This window comes from Gracilinanus agilis, chromosome 6, assembly GCF_016433145.1.
Source record: "Gracilinanus agilis isolate LMUSP501 chromosome 6, AgileGrace, whole genome shotgun sequence".
Classification (NCBI taxonomy): Eukaryota; Metazoa; Chordata; class Mammalia; order Didelphimorphia; family Didelphidae; genus Gracilinanus; species Gracilinanus agilis.
Genome location: NC_058135.1, coordinates 229544115 through 229561923, shown reverse-complemented (window position 1 = coordinate 229561923; position 17809 = coordinate 229544115). Strand labels below are relative to the sequence as shown.

The 17809-nt window shown below is 45.2% G+C and overlaps 1 protein-coding gene across 6 annotated transcripts in view; it reads left to right on the top strand.

Annotated features, from left to right (window-relative positions):
* Nucleotides 1–8: 8 nt before the first annotated feature.
* Nucleotides 9–17809, top strand: part of PPFIBP2 (PPFIA binding protein 2) — a 195609-nt gene continuing 177808 nt past the window's right edge. For all 6 annotated transcript variants that reach the window (XM_044680576.1, XM_044680573.1, XM_044680572.1 and 3 more), the window contains exon 1: nucleotides 9–116. The gene's annotated coding sequence lies outside the window, so the exon portion shown is untranslated. The remainder of the gene's footprint in view (nucleotides 117–17809) is intronic.

Below are 17809 nucleotides of genomic sequence, written 5' to 3'. Positions count from 1 at the left end.
CCCGGAGCCCTATGGCGCTACGCTGGGGCGCTCCGGTCCCGCTGCTCCGAGGAGCCGGCCGCCCTGCGCGCGGGGGACGCCTTCGATCCGGTCGGCCGCCGACCCGCGAGAGCCAGGTCAGTCCCCGTCCCGCCTCCCGACCCTCCCTCTCCGCGGTCGCGAGCTGCTGGGAGTTGAGGACACGCTCGCCACTTCCCTCCGGGCTGAGGACGCGGAGTCGAGGTCTTCCCGAGGAGCGTCCGAGCGTGCCCCGGACTGCGCGCGGGGTCGGGGGCGGTGAGCAAGGGCAAGGGCAAGGGCAAAGACGGTGGCGAAGCCGTCCGCGATCCTGCGAGCCTTCCGCTGGCCCCGCGGAGCAGGTGGCCCTCTGGGACGCGGCCGAGCCCGCCCAGACCTCGGGCACCACAGGGGCTGCGGGACAGGGCGGTTAACGGCTAATTGGCACCCCCGGCCCCGGAGATTGACCGAAGCTTGGCGGTGGGCCGGAAGAGCCGGACCAGTTCGGGCCGAGCCAGGTAGGCGGCAGTCCGCCCAGGTAGAGGGTGAGGGGCAGTGAGGGGCGGTGCCTTGCACGGGCTGACCTTTCAGCTCCCTTTGGCACTGGAATTCAGTCAGGTGGATCGGCTCTTAATCCCCGCCTGCTCCGGCCCAGGTGGGGGAAGTAACCCTCCCGCCGGGCTAGTGACGAGTACGCGCTCCACAGGCTGCCGTCAAACTTCAAGGTTTACGGACGCGGGAAGAATGACGACGGAAAACCGGGATGTTGCGGGTGGCTAGGAAGAAGCATTTGTGTGGCGCCTCCTGTGTGCCGGGCATCTGCCAAGCAATTCTTTTTCAACAAATATCTCATTTGATCCTCACATCAACCCTGCGAGGTAGGTGCTATTCATTATTATCTCCAATTTACAGTTGAGGAAGACTGAGGTTGACTTGCCCGGAGTTGCACAGCTGAGGCAGGATTCAAACTCCAGCCTTCCTGACTCCAAGCCTAGCCCTGAAACCTTGGACTTAGAGTCAGAGATCAAGCGTAGCCTCAGATACTTATTAGCTGTGTAACCCTGGGCAAGTCATTTAAATGCTGCCTGCCTCCATTTCTTCATCTGTAAAATGGGGATAATAATAACATCTGCCTCCCAGGGCTGTAAATGATATGATGACCCCTTAATAAATGGGCTTTTAAATGCCAAACTGAGAAGTTTCTATTTGGACCTAGGGCTTAATAGGGAAGCCCAGGAATTGATGAACCTGGAAAGTGGCTTATAATTTAGGAATATCATCTTGGATCAGATTTTTCCATTCCTCTGAAGAACTCTTGGACAGAACAGCTATTAACAAAGACCAGCAACTTCTCAGTTACTCCCTTGGTGCCTAGCCCAGAAGGAGCTCAGTAAATGCTTGCTGAATTGATAATCTCTAATTGAGTCCTGACACTGACTGAGGCTGTGAGATTTTAGACAATTTGCCTGTAACAGACTGAGGCTGGATTTAGTCAATAAACCCTAGGAGGCTGCCTGAAGGTCTTCTGGCTTGTGTAGGGTCCCACGACTTCTACTAGAAATAAAATGGAAGTCACTAGCTTTGCTGGCTTCCTGCAAGCCTAGCACTCCGTAATTCCCCTCTATTCACTATCTTAAAAAAAACAAAAACAAAAACAAAACCCTTATCTTCTATCTGAGAATCAATACTGAGTGTTGGTTCCAAGGCAGAAGAACAGGGCTAGGCCATGGGGATTATATGACTTGTCCAAGGCTAGATTTGAACCCACTCTAGGCCTAGCTCTCAATCTACTGAATCACCTGGCTGCCCCTTGCCCACTATCCTTTAATTGGCTATTTTATAGAACTAAAACTAGTTTTTATTTGTTAAATTTATTCAATAGTTTGATGTTCCTTTGTCTTGATTTTTAAAGGAGAGGGAAATGTTTTTGTATGTATCTCCATAAAAAAAGGTAAACTACTTTTTATTTTCAGGATTATCATTGGACATCCCTTCTCCTATATTATATTAATGGTGTTCACAGAAAAATAGTTCTTCATTTCTCTAATAGAAATTTAAATTTAAATCTGGATTTAAACACCTCGATATCCTTTGGGCCAATAGGAAGCAGTATACAACAAAAGTATAGATGATCTAAAAATAATCCCATACATTGCATTTGGCTTCTTGAGATCCTTTGGGCCAATGGAAAGAAGTAAACAAACAAAAGTAGAAATAACCTAAAAATAATCCTATACATTGCATTTATTATAGTCTTTAGACTATAGTAGGGGAAAGAGAACTGAATTTGAGACCAGGCTTTGTAGAAAGGGAAGCTTACATTTCCTGCCTCCACTCCACTGCCAATCACTCCCTAATCTCTTATAGTATGGCTTCTGTCTCCATGACTTGACTAAAACAGATCTGTCTGAGGGCATTCACAACCCCCCACACCCACCCCCACCAAATCCAATGGTCTTGCTTCTCAGATCTTGGAGAAAGCCTTAGCTCTTTCCAGCATTTTAGTCTGTCAGTCCTCTTTTCTTGAGGCTTCTATGAGCCTAAGCTCCCTTAGTCCTTCCTCTTCCCAGGTGGGTGATGGCTCTTGTTTCTTCTGCTTGCTGTTGATTATAGGCTCATGGGATTCAGGGCTGAAATGGGCTTTGAAGAGGTTATCCAGCAGAGTACTCTTTACCTCTTCGTGTGGCTGCCCTCCCAGAACATCTGTTCTTGGCTTCCTTCTCTTTATAATGTGACCTCCTCTACCCTTGTGATTTCAGTTATCGCTTCTATGCTGACAACTTCCAAATCCTGCTCTCTCATTCCAACCTGTCCCCGAAACTAAGTCCCGTTTTTCTAATTATCCCATGAAGAAGGCAACCAGATGGAGGAGATGGAGGGGAAAAACATTGAGGGATCAGACGTTATTTGGTCGTTTGAGCCGTGTCCAACTCTTCATGACCCTATTTGGGGTTTTCTTGGCAAACATACCGCAATGGTTTGCCATTTCCTGCTCCAGCTCATCTTACAGAAGGGGAAACTGAGGCAAACGGGATGGAGTGACTTGTCCAGGGTCACATAGCTGGTTAAGTGTTTGAGACCAGATTTGAACTGAGGGATGATGAGTCTTCCTGACTGCAGGCCTGGGATTCTGCCAGGATCAGAAGGCTTGGCTTAAAATTCTGGCTCCATTACCCTGTGACCTGGGATAAGTCATTTAACCATTCTGGGCCTGCTTCCTAGTCTATAAGATGAAAAATTGAATGAGGTGACTATTAAGGTCCTTCTAGCTCTGCCTATAATACTACTTCCTCAATCCCTTCTTTATCTGCCTGCTTCCATTTTATCCCTGCCTGAGATCCATTCTTCTCATTGTTGCCTGATTAATCTCCCCCAGCACTGTTCTGATCACAGAATAATATTAGCTATAATATTAGTGGGAAATCCTATGGTTAAGTGTATATTTTTGATTATTTAATTAGTTTGCAGCAATTATATAATTCATAAGTTAAATCAGAATAATGAATAAATATAAAATAAATTAGACATTTGAATAAATTATATGACAATTGTATATAGTTAATAGGTATATTAATAAACAATAGAATATAAATTCTACATACAGTTAATAAAATACATTATAATAAATTAATTAGTGATCATTTACAAATCATAATTGTTATTTCCTTATTAACATTTTCCTCATAATAATGTTATCTCAACTGATTGTCACAACTGCTTTGTGAGGTAGGTAGGTAGGTAGCTGCTGTTATTTTCCCCAGTTTACAGTTAAGGAAAGTGAGTATGAAAGGGGCTATAAGTGACTTGCCCAGGATCACACAGCTAGGACATGTCAGGCCAGATTTGAAACTTGGACCTCCTATCTCTAGGCCTGGCTCTCCTACACTGAGCCACCCAGCTGCCCCCTATCTTATTTTTTAAAAGACCCTTATCTTTCATATTAGAATTGATCCTAAGTATTAGTTATAAGGTAGAAGAGGGGCAAGGGCTAGGCAGTTGGGTTTAAGTGACTGGGCTAGAGCCACACAACTAAGAAGTGTCTGAGGTCAGATTTGAATTCAGGACCTCTGTCTCTAGGCCTGGCTCTCCCTCCATGGAGCCACCCAGCTGCCCCTCAGGAAACATTTTAAACCATCTGGTATATGCAATGGAAGATGCAGTGGCAAGACTAGCTAACTTTGTGTTCCAAAAGTCTTAGTGCAGCTTCAAACTTTGATACCTTAAACTTTGGGGACAGCAGCCTTCCCGAGGCCTCTCTTTTCCAGGATCTCCGGCTCCCTTCCCCAGCTGGCCAGCTTTGCCCTGTCCCTCCTCCAACGGGATAGAGAGGGATTTAGTGGAAACCCCTTATTTTACAGATGAGGAACCTGAAGCCCAGAAACCCTCCATGACTCTCTCAAGGTGGCTTGAACCCAGGGGCAGCTAAGGAGCATGGTGGGTTAGAGAGCCAGGACTGGAGTCGTGAGGACCCGAGTTAAAATCTGGTCTCAGATACTTCCTTGCTGTGTGACCCTGGACAAGTCACTTAACCCCCATTGCCTAGCCCTTACTGCTCTTCTGCCCTGGAACTGATACACAATATTGATTCTAAGATGGAAGTGTTTAAAATTAAAACCTTAGTTCCAGGAACTTTAGGTCTAACACCTCCCTCCCCCCCCCCCCATCTATCTGGTTCCTGTTCATATCAATCGCCTTTGTCTAGAGCAAGCCTTCTTAACCCGAAGTAATATTTTTATAATTGTGCCTCAACAGCCTGTCTTTCCTTTGCAATCCTATGTATTGTATCCTGTGCATTTAAAAACAGGACTCAGAGAAGGGATCCAGAGGCTTCCCCAGACTACCCAAGGGGCCCCAGACACACAAGAAGGGAAGAACCCCTGAGAGAGAAAAGGGGGAGGAGGCAGAACAGAGCAAGGACTCAGGCCTGAAGTCAGAGGTCATCATCATGGTCGTTGTCCAGTTATCCAGTCTTGACCCTGTGAACTGTCTCACATCAGTCCTATCCAGAGGGTTTTCCTGGCAAAGATGCTGGAGTGATTTGTTATTTCCTTCTCCAGCTCATTTGGCAGATAAGGAAACTGAGGCAGGCAGGGTGAAGTGACTTGCCCAGGGTCACACAGCAGGGAAGAGTCAGAGAATTTGTGTCCAAAATCCCATCCCTGATACTTACTCCCTGTGTGACCTGGAACAAGGCTCAAAGCCTCCCTAGACTTGGTGGCCATCCTGGGCCCTGCTATTTAGTGTCCTAGACCCTGAGGGGAGGGGGGGAAGAGTGTAAAATCATTCCCACTCCAGCTTCACCAATGTTTGACATGGACTTCTTGATCCACTTGACTGTTCTGTCACTTCATTTATGGAAAGCCCCATAGGGGGAATAAGACAACAGAATGCTGGGAAATCCCTAGAACAGACCAGAAGCTTCCATCAGAGCTCCTCAAATGAAAAGAAAGGCAGGTGGGGGTCCCTACCCTACCCACTGTCCTTGCTTCATTTTTCTTTAAACCCTTACCTTCTCTCTTAAAAATCAATCCTTTGTATTGCTTCCAAGGCAGAAGAGCATCAAGGGCTAGGCAATGGGAGTTAAGTGACTTGGCCAACGTCACACAGCTAGGAAGTGTCTGAAGCCACATTTGAACCCAGAACCTCCTATCTCTAGACCTGGCTCTCAATCCACTAAGCCACCTAGCTGCCTCCTCCTTCCTTCATTTTTCCTGGTCGGCAGCATTTCTTTGCAAGCACCTCTCTCTTCTCTAAGCTAGGAAGCCCTGAGAACCCTCTCAAAAGAAATGATGTGAATTGCAAACAGTAGATTAGGGTTTGGGGATAGAGGCAGAAGGGTGGCTTTGATTCTCTGGTGTGGAATGGGATTGGAGGATGGGCAGGGGAGACAGAGGAGGGGCACTAAAGGTAAGAGGAAAAGGGTTTGGTTTTTTCCTTTAAAGTGGCATCTTCAAAACAAATCAGTATCTTGGAATTTCGGTTTTTCATCTTTTCTAAAGAAATAGACATCTCCCAGCTGGATTCTGAGGATAGAAACTGGGAGGGTTTAGAGGGCCAGTTTTTGGTTGGATCTTGCTGAAGTCACCTCAATACACCTTCTCGACCTAGGGCAAAGAGGGGCAGCAGGGCAGTGCAATGGATAGAGTGCCCAGCCTAGAGTCAGGAAGACTCATCCTCCTAAGTTCCAGTCTGGCCTCAGACACTTCCTAGCTGTGTGACCCTGGGAGAGATTTTTTTTTCTTTTTTAACTGAACAACATACCAATGTTTCCTAGGAAAGGCTGAGCTCCTTTCCAGGAATGCCTGTGTGGGAGGTAGTAGGTGTTGTGATTAACCTTTGATAGCTCTTCCTTTGGTGAGCAATTTCTAGTTCCTTGGGGAGGATGAAAGAGTGAGCTAGGCTAAGTGGTTTGCTCCCTGAAGTCAGCCCTTGGGTAGGTTTGTGCCTTTGGCCCCAGCATCTGACCTTGTCTGGGTATTATTGAGGACTCCTAGGAGACTGAGTTTATATCTCCGTCTAGAAATCTCTTATTTAAGTAAAACTCTTCTCCTTTGACACAATGGTGCCAAGGTTTTATCTGTGGACTTTTCAGGAAGTTCCTCATTTAACCTTCACCCTACCTCTGGCAGAGAAGTGAGGCACGTTATATGAATATGTAATATGTTAATACTATTATTATATATTATTGATTATATATTTGTACATATAACAGTATAGACTAATATATACTCATTTCCTGAGGAGTCAACTGAGACCACAAACAGAAGAAATTTGCCAGACAAGTAGGTGGCAGTCAAGATAAATCAATTCCAGGGGCAGCAAGATTGAGTGGATTGAGCGTCAGGCCCAGAGATGGGAGGTCCTGGAGTCAAATTTGACCTCAGATACTTCATAGTTGTGTCACCCTGTGCAAGTCACTTAACCCCCATTGCCTAGCCCTTATCACTAGCCTTGGAACCAATACACAGTATTGATTCTAAGATGGAAGGTAAGGATTAAAAAAAAAAAGAAAGATAAATCAATTCCCCTGATCAAAACCCTCCCCACCACAGTGATTCTGAGCCCCTTCGGGGCATAATTCAAACCCCATTCTCCATCACCCACTGCCTCATCCCTTATTCCCATTCCCCTCAATCCATCATCTTCCCCACTAAAACACCCCCCTCTAAAGCTAAATACCCCTTCCACTGTATTCTCTGGAATGCCTCTTCCATCACCCCAAAACTGGCTTTCCTTTTTTTCCTCACTCCTTCCATCTTCTGTCTCTTACTGAATCCTGACTCCTTCCTGAAGACACAACCTCTCTGATGACCTTTTCTAGTCACCTCCCCTCTCCTCTCTGAGGTGAGGAAATTGGAATAACTTGATGCTCCCCACCATCCCTCCGAAATCTCTTCTCTGCTGAGATGCAGTCCATATCTTCCACCCAATCAAAATTCTGGACAGCTCCAGAATACCCCATTTTTATCTTCAATGAGTTCATTCCCTGGCTCTCTGCTTTCTCTCTGCTCCAACTCCTACCCTCACAGGAGAGGACTTCAGCATACATATTGATGCTCCCTTAAGCAACCTGCCTTCACAATTCCTCCTCTTACTTATTCCACTTGACCTCCTCCTCCATCCCACAGCCATACACAAACATGATCATGATCAGTCAGACTCTTGACTTTGCCATTGCCCACAAATGTTCCACCTCCATGTTTATGAACTCTGAAGTTTCAGTATTTGGGCACAATCAGTTGTTATCCCACTTTATTTTTAACACCCCAAAGCCTTTTTATTTATCCAGACTGTGACCTCCAATCCTTCTGGCCTTTGGTTCTCTCCCAGGCCATCACCTGGATGTTAGCTGCACTCACTCTCTTTCTTTCCCCATCTTGACCTCTTGGCTTCTCCTGAGTCTTCTGCCCCTTTATGGTATTGCCAGTCTTGCCTGCCAATCCTCAGAGCCTTGGATCACTCCCACCATCTATTGCCTTTGTTCCTACACACATACTGCTAAATGAAGCTGGAGGAAATCATGGGTCCACTACAGATTTGTTACATAACCTCAGCTATGTCCTAACTGCCTCAAGGCGATACTTTTGAACCTCTAATTAACTCAATATTCCTCCCACCTTAGTGACTCTTCTAAATCTCTTCATCCCTTTTCAAGCCTCTCAGGCTCCCCCATCCTCTCCACTGAAAACCTTGACTCATATTTTACTGAAAAAATTCAAGCCCCCACTTCTCCCTTCTTCCTCATCTCACATCACCCAGATGCCTTCCACTACTATCTCCTCCTTCACCCATCTCACATGAAGAGGTAGCCTCTCCCCTTGCCAAGGTAAGCCACTGAGCATGCACGATGATCCTGTGCCATCCCATCTTCTCTAACAAACTGATCCCTCCATCATCCCCTCTGTCACACTTACCTTCAATAAAATGTCTCCTGGCTGCTTCCCTGCTGCCTACAGATATGCCCCTCTCTTACCCATCCTCCAGAAATCCTCACTTACGCCATCTTACTTTCTCTGATCAGTATCTCTGATGTAGACCACTGTTCCAGTTGTCGTCTCTCTTATGGTTTTCCAGTGCACTGTTGTGCAATGTATAACAATAAAAGGAAACCCTAAGATCATTTCTGGAGCATTTTATGCCCATCTTCAAACTATGCTCTAAGGTCAACAGAATAACTTTACCTTTGCTCACTTCAGCATCTATTTTAGATTATATATTAGATTATATATATATATATATATTATAACTATATATTAGATTCATCTAGAGGTGGGAGCAGAAATGCAGAGGAAAAACATGATTGTACATGATTGGGGATTTTGACTTTAAATGATTACTCTATTGCAAATATTAATAATATGGAAATAGGCTTTGAATAATGAAAAAAAGATTTATCTAGAAACAAAAAAAATTTTTTTCTTAATTGTAAGTGATGTGAGTCCAGAAGACCTGAGTTCGAATCCTGCCCCCAGGTACTTACTGTCTCTCTAATCCTGTTGGGCAAGTCACTTAACTACTGTCTGCCTCAGTTTCCTCATCTGTAAAATAGAGATTATCATGAGACCTACCCTAAAAAACAAAGTGGTAATCATAAAGTGCTTTGCAAACCTTTAAGCACTATATAAATGCTAGCTATTATTATTATTATTACTATTATTATTATCTATGATCCTAAACCTAAGCCTTCTGAGTTTACAAGAATTTTCAGTTGATTTTGATACTGCTTTGGTAGCCCCTTGATAACTCCAGACTGCATAGAAGAAGCTCCTGAGATCTTTTTCCTGGAGCTCCTCTTGCCTAGGAAATGGGCTGGTGCCCCCACCGCCCCGTGTTCCTTGTGTGCTCCTCTTCACATTAAAGCTCCAGCAGGTAGTTAAAGGCCAGCCAGATCTGGGGCAGGAAGGCACGAGCGCCCGGCTGAGCCAAATGGCCCTCGGTGACCTCGCCTCAGGGTCTCGGGGGATCCGTTAGCTCGGATGTGGCATGTCCCCGATGGAGCCAGACGTGCAGCCTGCTGGAGGAGCCAGAAATGCCCTCAGGATGCCTCTTTCCTGCATATGTGCTAACTGTATCAGGAGAGAGAAGTCCTTGCACGGCATCTTTGCAGAGAGATGGGCTCTTTCCTTCTCCTGGCCAGAGGGAGGCAGCTCCTGGGATCCTGCGGGGTAGGAGAGGTGGCCCGGGGCTTCGCTTGTATTTGTCACAAAGGCCGGTGTACACGGGGCAGGGCCGCGCTCTGGGTCCAGCTCACCCTGGACCACGGCACTTTCCAAGGCTGTTTCTAGGATGATGCTATCACCTCCACCTCCCCTGGAGACACCGTTACTCCCAATGGAGGCCCAGCCTTTCAGCCACTGGGGCACCCAGCCGCCACATGTATGTGCAACATGCATGTTCGTGTGTAGATGGATGCACTTACACACATACACACAGGCAGCTGGGTACAGCTATACTTACACATACATACAGATATTGGCAGCCGGGTACCACAGTGGATAGATCCCTGAACCTCTACCCCAGGCAATCTTGTCTCCAAAAAATTTGTTTCTTGAGAGCAGCGATGGTTTCGTTCTTTGTCATCGTATTTTTTCCCAGCTCAATAAATGCTTCTAGATTGATTGATACTTTCACTTCCATTTCCTCTCAGCTAGGTTGGAAAGCTATTTAACTAAAATCATTCACACTAAAGCGTAATTAGTTGAAAGACTAACACTGAAAAATTGCATTATAAAAGAGTAGCTCCAAAGTAGTTAGTGACTTTCTTAGTACCCCTCGGTCCTCTATCCAAGGTAATTACAATAATTTATAATAATATATAACATTTATTTTATACTGTGCATTATAGTCTAGACTTAACATATTATATTTTACATACTATATAAAATAGTATTTTATAGTAAATTTACATGCTATATAAAATAGTAGTCTAGCTAACATTTACATATTACTTACTCTGTGCTAGATATTATTATCTTATGGAATCCTCACTACCACCCTGGGAGGGTAAGTTTTTATTATTATCCCTATTTTATTTATCCCTATTATTAACCCTGTTTTACAAATGAGAAAACAGGCAGGTAGGTTAAATGACTTGCCCAGGGTCACACAGCTAATAAGTGTCTATAACTGGATTTGAACTCAGGTCTTCCTGACTCCAGACTTGGTGCTTTATCCACCATGGTGACCTGAGCAGTACTTATGGAGTCTCCCAGACACACCAGTTTCTGCAGCCTGGCAGTAGAGCCTTGGGGCCAAGTTTGTGACCTTCAGTCCAGATCTGGGCAAAGTCATCGTATCACGGTCAGAGCTGGAAGGAACCTTAATGGTCATCCAGTCCAACCCCTTCATTTTGCAGAAACTGAAGCCCAGGGAACTCCAGCAACCCAATAAATGTGTATTAAGCGCCTACTAGGTGCCAGGCACTGTGTCAAACAGTTAATAAAAAGACAGCCCTGCTGCCCTCAAGGAGCTCACAATCTAATGGACTTGCCCACATTGTACAGATATTAAGTAGCAGCGAGTGCCAGGATTCGGGCCTGTTGTTCCTCCCACCATATATCACTGCCAACCTGGCACTGAGTGCTTCTGGGCCTTTTTTCCCTCCTTGCTGTGAGAGGGCCTCTGGGCCTCCGTTATAATCAGGGCTCGGATTTATCCTTCAAAGAATGCAGAATCCGGTATTCTCTGACAGGATTGTAAGAGGGAAGATTGAGGGTTGAGAGATTATGTGATGGGCCTGACTGGGGCAAGATTTCTCCAGCAGAACTTTTAAAGGGGAACAGAGAATACCTAGTTCCTAAAGGGGGGTTTTGGAAGACAACAATGGTCCTATGATACAGCCTTTCTCTTCCCCTTTTTTCTACCTTCCCCACCCCGATTTGCTTAAGTAGCTTATTCAGGATTGAATTTATCCTACAGAAGCAGCTGCTTCTACTCTTTTTTTCAAGATCTCCAAAGAGAGAAGGTTCTTCAACAAACCCTTTATTCTGCACCCTTAATAATCCCCCCTTCTCTAAGAAACTCCCTAGCCCCTCTCAGTGCTAGTGCCATAATTATTTTCAAATTATCCTCTCTATGTCTTGTTTGTGTGTAGTTGTTTACAGATTTTCCTCTCTAATGGGTTATGATCTCCTTGAGAACAGAGACCACTTTTTTCCCCCTTTCTTTTATCTCTGTCTCTTAGCACACAGTTCCTGGCACAGAGCAGGTGCTAAATAAATGCCTGTTGACTTGACTTATCCACTCTTTGACCTAAGCAGCTCTCTAAAATGATAAAGTAGAGGCTATTTTGCCTATCAGCATCTATGAAGAGAGTTTCCACCCTGGAAGTTCTCCACATTGTAAAGTCACATGTCATGAATAGAAAAGGAAAGGAAACATCCAAGGCGAAACCTTTCCCAGCCTTTTGGAGGAGGACCACTCCAGTCACTGACATGAGACAATTAGCACACGTTATTGCTTAAAATCTGAATACAGCCTGGAAGGCAGGTTTCAAAAGGCAGACAGACTTGCTCTATTCTTTTGACTCAAGAAGAGAAACCAGAAGTAAGAGACCAGATTTTTTTTTAAGCAATACATTGGGTTGGTAAGTCACCCTGTGACTTAAAAGAGAAATTCTGTTTTGAATTAGCTGGTTAGGAGAGGAGATGGGAAAACAGCCTGATGGCTCGGAGTTACTCGGTTAGTCATTGACGTTTGTTTGCAACAAGAAGTAGGAGTTGAAGAATAGTATTTTCTTCTTCTTTGACCCTGCAAGTGAGTGAAAATCACTTTGATAATCCTTCCCTCTATTGCTCTTCTTCCTTGTAAATGACATTGCAAGCTGCTCCAAGAATAAACAGTCGTTGCCTTTTGTGCGGCAGCCTGGGAGACTGGCCATCCCTTGTGATGGCAGCAGAGAGTATTCTATGATTATGGCTCAGTAAAAACCCTGTTGGACAGCATCAGGGAAAGGGAGGAGCTTTTATCTGTCAAATTTGGCTTAATCTGAACCTTTTTTTGATCATGACATACAGCTTGTTCACTTGAAAAGAAGACTATTGAGGGGCAGCTGGGTAGCTCAGTGGATTGAGAGCCAGGCTCAGAGATGGGAGGTCCTAGGTTCAAATCCGGCCTCAGACACTTCCCAGATGTGTGACCCTGGGCAAGTCACTTGACCCCCATTGCCTAGCCCTTACCACTCTTCCACCAAGGAGCCAATACACAAAAGTTAAGGGTTTAAAAAAAAAAAAGAAAAAGAAAGAAGACTATTGAATAGTAAAGATAGAGAGGATACAAAAAATTCTTATGAATCAATGTTTAATGGTTGGCAATGAGGGAATTTTGTTTCAGAGATAAAAGGACATAAGCATTTTACATTAAAAAAAATTTCCAATTTTATTATTCTTCCATTGTATTTGAGTAGCCAGAAACGCATGGACTTTTCCAAAGAAAAGTCAGGGAGGAATGAATTTAGTGCTCTCTCCTCCATTCTGAGAATATGTAAACATGGATGAGAAGGAAGTTGAGTTATCTAGATAGAAACCATTCATTTTGAAATTTTTTTTTGAGTACCTACCCAGCAATGGGTTTTGAGAGGATTCCTTTCCATATTGCTCATGTCGTGATAGAAGACACAGTATCACACATACAATAACAAACTCAAGAAGGAAGTAAAGCAGAAGGTGGCATGCTTTGATCTCTAATCAGACGTGCTTTTAATTCCATAAGAACTGAGCAGAAGGGAGTCTGGATCTTTCCCTTTTCGCACCCATCCTTTGTCCTATCGCTTGACTATTCCTCCGGCTGCTCTGCCTGGGACCGCTTTGATCGTTTGCCGCTGCTGCTTCTCCACGTAACTGGCGGTGAGGTGCTTTGTGGCTGCCCTTTATTTCGACCTCTGTATCCGGGAGGGCTTTCTCAACTTAACTTCTCTTCTGGGCCACTTTCTTCCTGTCTGTGCTCATTCTTGTGGAAGATGGAGCTTCTCGCGGGAGCAGCATGGCCTCTGCAATGGCCAAGTCCTTTCTCCTTGCAGCACATCTCACCCATCGGTCTCCTCCCCACTTGCTCTGCCACCGTCCTCATTGGAGCCCATGTCACAGGAACTATTTATTGTGAGACCCCCTAATTGGTTTCCATCCTCAGTGTTATCCCATGTGCCAGGCACTGTGTTGTATAATTGTTACCTCATTTGATCCTCCCAACTCTCTTCCACTCTCCATTGGCCACACGCCTTCCACAGTGATCCTCCTAAAAGTCATGGGCATGAACCGGCTTATTCTCCTGCTCTAGAATGTTCAGTGATTCCTTATTGCCTGGCAATGGGGTTCATAAATATTGATTGATTGTTGCCACTGGGATAAAATGCAGACTTCTGTGGAAAATTAATATTGAACTGTTATCATTTTCATAGAAAACTTTTCTTAAACCCAGAGTTTAGAAGATCGGCTAGATGGAAGTCAAAGTAATTTCCTCACAGGCCTCGAGGCTTCTCCCTGGGCTGGCCTTGGTGGGAGACAGGCTCCTGGGTCAGTCAGCTCTGGCTGCCAGGGTGGTCTGGCCAGTACAGAGGGCTAAAGGGAGTTGGTAACCTCCAGCCCCTGGCCTCTTCATGGGATAAAGGGTGAGGGAGGATTGGATGATGCCATCAGAGAGATGGGGAGTGGCTTCTGCTGCAGGAAGTCCTCCTCTCTTCAGCCCTTCCTGCCTCTGCTCCAGCCCCCAAACCCTTTGCCAGCACACCCTGCAACTTCTAGCCACAGAGTGCTCTGGGGCACCATGAGAAGTTTAACCACTTGACCCATAAGAGAAGAGGCTTTAACTTCAAGGCCTTCCAGGCTCCGTATACCTTGCTCCCTTCCACATCCTCGGAACCACTGACACCACCAGCTTCCTTGCTGTTCCTTCTCCGGACCCTGCGAATGCTCACTGGCTGTGCCCTATGCCTCCTGTGCCTCCTTCAGACCTCAGCTAAAATCCCTCGTCTGCCATCTCACCTTCTTCTTTCCTGGTCCTCCTTCATGCAGAGATCGGTTTTCCTGCCTTTTCCTTGTTTGTACACAGTTGTTTGCAGGTGGTCTCCCCTATCAAATAGTCAGCTCTCTGGGTGCAAGGATTATTTTTTGCCTTTCTCAGCATTCCCACTCTTAACACACGTAGTGGTGCTATAAAAAGTGTTCATTGACTCGACTCCCAAGGTTTATCTAGTTTGATTTTAATAGAATCAAAAACCAGCTGCTTCAGGTTTTTAAAAATGGGTTCTCAGTTATCAAAGCTCTCCTGATAAATCAATTATGTTTTGGTATTTGGAATTATCGTTTGGTTTTATATTGGCTATATTGGGTCTGGCCTTGCCAAGAGCCATAACCTGCACACAGGCATGGCCATGGTGTGATTTTCAGAGTCCCCCTTTATCTCTCCAAGGTGTTCACTGCCTGAATGAAAGTCTTTTTTGCATGCTAGACTCTACAATAACACAACTATGAGGCTGTGACCTCTGGCTTGAGAACGGAGTCACTTCTTCAGAGCTCCGGTTTACAGTCTGTCATTAGTGATGGTGATGACTTTTTGTTTGTTTGTTTGTTTGTTTTTTACCCTTAACTTCTGTGTATTGGCTCCTTGTTGGAAGAGTGGTAAGGGTGGGCGATGGGGGTCAAATGACTTGCCTAGGGTCACACAGCTGGGAAGTATCTGGAGCCAGATTTGAACCTAGGACCTCCTGTCTCTAGGCCTGACTCTCAATCCACTGAGCTACCCAGCTGCCCCATGGTGATGACTTTTAAGTGAGGAATTCAGTAAAGTCTCTTCCCTTCCCCAATTCTCCATGTCCATCTCAGTGACGGGCCCTGTAGAATATAGAATGGCCAGGTAGTTCTGTGGATAGAGCACCAGGTCTGGAGCCAGAAGAACTGGGTTCAAATCTGGCCTTAAACCTCTTCCTAGAGATGTGATCCTGGGTAAATCAATCCTGTTTGCCTAACACTTGCCCCTCTGTCTTAGAATTGTTACTAAAATAGAAAAGTAAGGATTTTATTTAGATAAACATTTTTTAAAACCATGGTCTAAGTTTAGACCAGAAAAGAGATGAGAAAAAGCATCACCTTTCCCTCTTTACAAAGCTGAGAGTCTATTGGTGTGGAAATCACTCAGATGATAAGTTGATTAGTTTGTCTGAACTCACAACAGATGGCTTCCATTTTCTTAGAACAGGAAGAGACGAGGCTCAGTGCAGAAAGGGATGAGATGGTGTAAGAGACTTGGAGAGGAGAAGTTTAGAGCAGGCTTTGTGGAGAATTCGATAGAAAGTCAAGAGAGAAGACTAAAAGCAGTGAGGATCCAGGCATGGTGCTTGGGTGGCTTCCTACAATGAGGGTCAGAAGGAGGACCTGAGTTGGGAGGAGTGAGGCAGAGAGAGAAGGACAGAAGACAGGGTCCGTCCCTTCCTCTCTCTTCTCTGTGTTACCACCCTAGCATATAGCTTCATCACTACCTGGCTGGACTGTTCTGATGGCTCCACTCCTTTCCCCTCTAGCTTACATTTTACATTACTGCCCCGTTAATTTTCCCGATGTTTGAATTCACTCTTACCATTCCTCTGCTCTTCTGATGGAATCAAAGCGATCCCCAGACCCATTTAAAGATGTTCAATTAAAGATGAGTGGGCCTGTGGCTAAAGTAGATATGGAGAACTCCCCAGTAAGGAGCTTAGCACCCCAAGATGGGACACAGATAGACATTAAGGAGAAGATTTTTTAACCCTTACCTTCTGTCTTAATATCTCTTTTAAAATAGAGAAGTAGCAAGAGCAAGGCAATTGGGATTGAGTTTCGAGGGTCCCACAGTTAGAGAAGTGTCTGAAGCCAGATTCGAACCCAAGTCCCCCCAACTCCAGGTCAGCCACTCTGTCTACTGTGGCACCACCCAAATGCCTTGTTTATATACACTCTAATGTGTAAGAGTGTATAATAAAGCTGGAAAGACAGGATTGGGACAAGATTGGGCCCGAGTGAGAAGCATGTTAAATTCCAAATAAAGTAGGTTTATAGTTGATCCTAGAGGCATAAAGGAGCCACTAGAGTTTATTTAGCCGGGAAGGCTTACTTGGGCAAACTTATGCTTTAGAAAAATTATGTAGGTGACCATGTAAGGGATCCATTAGACAGGGGAGACATATATAGAAAGCCAGTTAATTAAGAAGCTATTGTAACAACATGTAAGTAATAGTAATAATAGCTAATATGTAGTCATTTAAGGTTCAAAAAGTATCTTAAACTTATTTTCTTATTTGATCCCCACAACAGTCTTGTGGAGTAGGTGCTATTTTGCCCCCATTTTACAGATTAGAAAGCTCAGGCTCAGAAAGGTCCTGAGATCTTAAAGTTAGAAAGAAGTGTCTAAGGCAGAATTTGAACCCAGGTCTTCCTCACTCCAAGTTGAATGCTTTTTCTATATTGGTGTGCTGGTGAATAATAATAATAAGAGTCTAAATTGGTGTGCCAGCTGTTTGAGTGAAGAGAAAGGTACATGAGAGAGGTCACAGCTCCTCTAGACTTGTTTTACAGATGAAGAAGCCCCAGTTCAGCGAGATGAAATGATTTGTCCACACACTAGTGGTCAATGGCAAGGCCAAAATCAAACCTAAGTCTTCTACCTCCAAACCTACCACTTTTCCTACTACCTCAGGGCTTTCCAGGATAAATATGTCGGTTCCCAATTTTCAAGTGAGAAAACTAAGGCTCTGGGAAGTTGTGATCTGTGCATCATTCATAGTTCTTCAATGCTGGAGTTAAGACCTACTTCCCTTCTTCTCATGCCCGGTAGAGTTATCTTTCCACTATCCCATTGTTGTTGCTCATCCTTTGAACAGGACGAATGACATCACAGGCTGATGTCTGGACTTGTTCATGCACTGGATTTGAGTGAAAGCCTTCAGCCCCACTCCCTCTTCCAGAGTCGTCAAGTGTCCAGTGGCACAACAAAAGTCCGGATGACTGGCCGTGGCCCAGGAGGCAGGGGTGGATGACCTCGGCATCTGACCAAGACACGACCATTGGGCCAAATTGTCCTCCTCCTCCCCTTTTGCCAGGGGAGGTCTTCACGTGCTCAGGGAGACATCCCCCTAACTCACCGTCAGCTTTACGGCTTCTCTTTTGCCCTCATCCTGGTTAAGCCCAACCACCTAGACAGCCTTATTGGGATGTGCATGCTCCAGCCTCTTAGAGCCAAGAGCTGCCCATGAGAGCTAGCTGAGAGGTGGACAGGTGGATGAGCAGCCCTGAAGGGAGTTCAGCAAGTCCTCCCATCAGAGGTGCTAGTCCCCCCCCCGAATACT